Here is a 6,000-nt window from a genome sequence, read left to right on the forward strand (position 1 = left end):
TGTCTGAACACACGCACACACATGCATACATGTGTGAGTCAGGAGTGAATGGCAGAGCGGTCCCTACAAGTATCAGCTGAGTGAGCCACTGAGCTAAGGGGATCCCTCTTCAAGATCCTTCTTAGATGAGATTGATGCTCAGTCCCTTTCTGCCTATGCTGCCCCGCTTACTTCTCATACACACCACCACAACAGCAAAAAAATAAATAAAAAACAGCAGCTTGCTAATTTATTATGGCTGATACAATGATAAACAGCACCAACTGTCTAGTCATTTGCAAAACAAGGGAAGCAGATATATTATAGAAGATGGACTGCTGATTTAACATGCATGCTTTAAATGGGTTTTCAGATTTTTGTTTGTTTGTTTGTTTGTTTGTTTTAAAAATAAACCTTTTGTCCCTCTTCTCTAAGGATTCAGTATTCACCACTCATCAATGAACACAACATCCTCCCCTAGAACTGCCTTATCTTTTTATTATTATTAAAATCACATTTTGGTCACAGGTGCCCCAACTGATCTATTAATAAGGGTGGGGGAGTGCGGGGTGGGGGGAGGAAAGGAGAATAAAACAAGAGAGACCAGCAAGACAATAAATCCTTAATAAATAGCAGGTCATTTTGGCATGTACAGTCTTGGCAGCATCCTGCTGCCATAAGTGCCCATAGGATTTTCTCTGGGTGCGGGAAAGACCTAGAGAGCACACAAATTACAGGCTGAAATAAAAAGGGGATGGGGATGGAAGCCCACAACCACCCCACACATACCAAAAACAACCTTTGCTGAAACCAAAGACAGAAGCACTTTCATTCAAAAGCAAGTACTTAACACCATTATTTTATTTATTCATTCATTCATTTATTTATGGCTATTTAGCGCCCCCTCCCCCATTTTCATATATTTCTACCTAATTATTTCTAGAATCAGGTCCTTTCTTTGGCTTTTAGGGGCGGAAAACGGTTGAATTTTTGTTTGCTTGTTTGTTTTTGCTCCTCTACTGAAGAAGGCTGTGGTTACGTTTCAGTTTTGATTCCTGTATATATCATGATCCTTTCCAAAATAAGGCATCAGCATGGATCAGAGCAGTTTCTTTTAACACATTAGATAGGCAAAGGGGAGGAGAAAGGGAGAATCTCTCCCGCACCTTCTCCCTATCTCTCTTTTTAATGGATCCCAATTAAAGTGTCCCAAAATACCATCCTAGGCTCAAAACACCTTTCTACCCCCACCCTTTTTGAATATATATATATATATATATATCCTTATTTCTAATGTCACATATTTTGCCAACAGTGGAAGGGGGGGGGGAGTGGAGTGGGGAAAATCAATAAGATCGGATTTATTTTCCTCGAGTCTCTAAAACGCCAGGCAAGATTCTCCCCCCAATTGCTAATAAATCACCACAGACAGCCTTTAACTTCCTACCCACAGCAGTCTCACCACCTCACCTCTTTGCAAATCATCTACCTCTTCAACCCTCTGCACGCAAAACCAGCAGCACGCAAACACCCCTGGTGCCTCTTTGACAGATCCGAGCCCTGCTAAACGGGCATTTTCCGTCCCCAACCTCCCCCATCCCTCCCCTCCCAGCCACCGCCACAGACACCTGTCCCCTCCTCTTCTAGCTATTTACCTGCACGGATTTTCCTTCTCGCTTCCAGGAGCAGATCTCGAGGCATGTGTCGGTCAAAGAGAATTTCCCATAGGTTCTTTTGAATAAGGCAGGAAGGGAAAGAAGAAGAGGATGAAAAAGGAGGGGGAAAAAAAAAAAGTGCCGTCGGTCCGTTGCCTTTTCAGCAGCGTCAGGCTCGGGCTTCTATCTATCTCCAAGAGCAAGGGAGGAGAGCGGCGAGAAAGGAGGGCTAGCGGAGACCCACGTGACGCCTGGTTGCTGTCTGTCTGCAAGAGGAGGGAGGAGCCGTCCTCTCTGCAGCATCGTGGACAGCAACCTCTCCCTACACAACAGCCTCCATCTCTCCATCACATCCCTTCTGGAGCAGGAAGAGATTCTCTGCCTCGGCCGCGCTCACAGTAAAAATTAAAATGAAACTAGCATCTTCGTCTCCTTCCCTCCCACCTCCTTTTTTTTTGCACCAAATTGTGATCTTCTCTTCAGAGCCGGTGACGTGATTCTCCTTCTAACACGCCCCCCTCCCCAAGCAGGGATCTGGATAGCGCTGCAGGTATGGAAGAAAATGGAACCCTCGTGGGCTTCTCCTAACAGTGGTGGATCCCAACAGCGGACGGAGGAGTCTCAGCCCCCGCCCCTTTCAGACCGGCTCCCGCCGGCAAGCACCCGCAGCCCTCTTGTACTTGTGCGTGGGGAAAGGCAGGCGCGCAACTTACTTCCTTTTCTGGCTTTAATGACCAGGAAGACGCCACCGGTGGACCTTTGCGGGGAGGTTGGATGTCCGCTCCACGGCCTGCTGAGAGGTCCTGGTTTGGCGACCAAAAGCTTTCGTGGAGCTCAGTGAATCGGGGCTTTACCACAAACGCGTTTGAAAACGCGTATTTGAAAAAAACGGGTGCTTTTAACGGTGCCACCTCGACTTTTTTGAAGAAAAACGTAGCCCGTTGGAAAGGGGAGGCAATCCAGCTGCAATAGCAAGCCCTCCTCCTTTTCCCTGCCTGCAGCAGAGGCTGGAGAGGAGCAAGAGAGAGGGATGTCACAGCCGGGATGCCCCTGGAACCTCCCTGCCTCACTCCAGTGCTTCCTCCTCTGGGTTCTGCGGGGGGGGGGGAGCATGCAGGGAAGGGAATGCAGCGGCTACTCTTCCTTCCTTCCACTTCTGACCTTCTCTGGGCACCATGACCAGGGAGATTGCGCTCCCAGTGCTGCCTAGAGGCAGAGCATGAGCAGCTTCCTCAACCCACTTGCTTGCCTTCTCTCAGCAGGTAGGACAGAGAGTTGGTCTTAGAAAGAGCAGCCACCTCATCCCCTCACTCATTCATTTGTGCTCGCCCTCTGAGTGGCATGGTGGCGGCACCAGGCCCCACTAGCCCAATACTCCACACTGCACGCACGCGCGCGCACAGTGAGTGAGTAGGCGGAAGTAGTTGCGTGCGCTCACTCTGTGTCGCTCTCTCCCTTAGCAATCCCACAGGCCCAATCCACCCTGCTGCAGCATTCAGAGAGGGTGAATAGGAGCGAGGAACAGCTGCTGCCCTCTTCTGCTTGCATGTCTTCCTGGCCTGCCCCCAGAAGCATGTCATGCAGAGAGAAAGCGGGCAAGCCAGAGGAAGCAGGGTCTGGTTCTTGCAGGAGAAGTTGCTGCCTCCACACAATTTCTTGGCATTTCCTTCTCTCCCAGGAGAAATGAGCGAGCAATGGTAGCATTTTTCTCTGATTGCTCACCCACCCCTCTCCCTTGCAACACTCTACCTGCTTGTGCATCCTGTCTCTTTGGGGCAATGCAGCGGGAAGAATTGGACTTTGCCAGGCAGGAAGGAAGTGAGCAAAAGGTGCCTGCTCTTTAGAGGAGAAGCAGCCACTACCTTTGCCTGCTCACTCGCCCTGTCTCACTGGCCGGTGTGGCTCCTTGGGCCCAGACCCCAGCACTGCACCATTCAGAGGGGGAGTGTGCAGGTGAGTGCAGGAGAGGTGAGGTGACTGCTCCTTCTCCGACCAGCTCACAGGAGAGAGAGGGCAAGCAAGTGGGTAGAGGCAGCACAGGGGGCCTGAGCCTCCCTGCCACGGGGCCTAGAGAAGGTGAGCAAGAGAAAGGAACTAGGAGAATCAACCACCTTCTCATGCCGCTGCCCCCTAGGAACAGCAGAATTCAGAGGAGAAAATACCGGAGGGGCTGAGGGAGGAGGTCCCAGGAGTTTCCTGGCTCTGTTTTTGTGCCCCTACCTCTCCACTGCTTTTCCAGTCTCCACTGCAGGGCCGGGGAAAGGAGGAGAGATTGCTATTCACTATTCACTCTTTGATTGCCTTTCCTCAACAATGGGCTGTTTTTCTCTTTTAAAAAAAGAAAAGGTGGCAGTCTTATGCATGCTTTTTTGTTTCTTTCAAGTTAGTGTTTAATGTCACATGTAGTTAGGTCCTTCACCAAACAATGGTATGTGGATCTTTGGTGTCTATTCTTTGAGTGAGGTGAGTGGCAAGCAACTTAGTCTGGTAAGGGAGGAACATAGAGAGAGTCTACCTAGCCCAATGTTCTGTTTCCATCTGCACTGCAGCCAGTCAGGTTCAAGCAAGCAAGGCATGAGGACATCAACTGTCCCCTGCAGTGGAAGGTGGTGGTTCCAATGGTAGCTAATTGCCATTGAACAAACTTTCACACAGGACAGCTTAGAATATGAAAACCCATCTGATGGCTCGGATGTTTTTTGTCTCTTTCCATGATGTGGAAAGGATCTTCCCTTGGGAACAGGTCTTGGACATGATCTTCTGGCCTCATCTATGTCTGGGATGCTATGTTTTTTTGTTTTTTATATGTCCTGGAGAAGGCAAAAAGAGGGCTTGTTCCTTAAAAATCATTATAAAGTCATAGTGGCAGAAATAGTGTCATAAAGTCATAGCAGCCAAAAGAAATCAAACTTGCCACTGCCAGGTGGGATTTGGATGTCCTTGGATATTCAGTCCAGCTCGTTGTGTCCTACTCCCCTCTGCAGAAAGAAGTCTGCTCTCCTTTGTTTGAGATTGTCAGGCTAGGGCAGTGGTATCCAACCTGGTACCCTCCAGATGTTTTGGCCTACAACTCCCAGCAATCTTGTCCATTGGCCACACTGACTGGGGCTGATAGGAGTTGAAGAGCAAATCTGGAAGGCACCAAGGTTGAGCTAGGTTCTGCTAGCACCACAGGTGAAAGCTGAGCCTACACTGCTGGAGATGTACTAATAAATATGGCAGAGCAGGGAACGGCATGTTCTACTCCATAAAAGCCTCCACATGCCCCTGTTCTAGTTGGATGTCAGCCTCATTCATCCAGATTGGCCTTGTACAATAAAGATTGCCATGTAGAACCAAGATCTGGGAGAAAAAATGCAGGGTTTTTCTTTTGAAAACAAAAATAAACCCAAGTGTTTGAAAAGAGCAATTTCAACGTTTCATGCCGTGAAATCCACATTTTGTGGGGACAGTCTAATACCTGTGCCGGGTTTCAAAGGAAGTTCCATCTTGAAAGTCTGTTCCGCAAGTCCGTCCATCTTGAAAATGCAGTTTCATACACAAAATCCAGATTCATTGCATGATTCATCACATAAGTATTCCATGTGATGCTTTGTGCGCGCTCACACACACGCACGCATACGTTCTAAGTCAGATTCAGCACTTGTTAATATATGAAACTGCATGTCTTTCTGTGATAATGCATTCCAGTGCTTCTTGCCAGGTCATACTGACACACCGATCTAGCGATCCCACTGATCCCACTGGTGGTACCTAAGGCTCCCTCCCTCCCTCCCCCTCTCTCTTTCTGTATCTCTTTCCACACTAAAGTTCTGCTTGTGCCTAGCTCCTCCTCCTTATGCTAGACTGGACTGTCCCAGAATAAGCACAAATGCCATTATTGTTTCTGATTTTGCTGACCTAGGCCATCCCCCAACTAATCATCCCAGTTCTTGCCTCTTTTGTGCTTTTAGGCCTGCACTATATCTTTGATCTCCAACCCAAATCAGGCATCAGAACATGGGCATTTGGTTTCCTTCTCTGTTTTTTAAAAAATCTTTTTCCCAACCTGAGCCGCTTTGACAATATTTGGCCATACTCTGATACCATCTCCTTGTGCTTTCAGCTCTTTAGAGACAGAGTAAAATCCAGCATAGGGCGTACGTAGAGTAGACCCATTGAAATGAAAGGGATTTAAATTAGCCATGTCTAACTTGATCCCCATTCATTTCAATGGGTCCACTCTAAGAAGTATGGGGACGGCAACAACTTTTGGTCTGGGGAAGAGATTACCCACCCACCCCACCCCTGGACCAAGCTAGTGGGCCGGATGATATCAAGTTGCTGGGCCGCTCCTTCCCGCAACTCATGCATTTCAATTGTGGGG

At 48.5% G+C, this 6,000-nt stretch overlaps 1 protein-coding gene across 18 annotated transcripts in view; it reads right to left on the reverse strand.

The window, feature by feature from the left end:
* Positions 1-1,898, reverse strand: part of NRXN1 (neurexin 1) — a 1,598,206-nt gene extending 1,596,308 nt beyond the window's left edge. For all 18 annotated transcript variants that reach the window (XM_084829231.1, XM_084829225.1, XM_084829224.1 and 15 more), the window contains exon 1: positions 1,635-1,898. The gene's annotated coding sequence lies outside the window, so the exon portion shown is untranslated. The remainder of the gene's footprint in view (positions 1-1,634) is intronic.
* Positions 1,899-6,000: the final 4,102 nt, after the last annotated feature.

The sequence above is a fragment of the Heloderma suspectum genome, chromosome 1, assembly GCF_057233095.1.
Source record: "Heloderma suspectum isolate Gila_16-S chromosome 1, 16-S_ref, whole genome shotgun sequence".
Classification (NCBI taxonomy): domain Eukaryota; kingdom Metazoa; phylum Chordata; class Lepidosauria; order Squamata; family Helodermatidae; genus Heloderma; species Heloderma suspectum.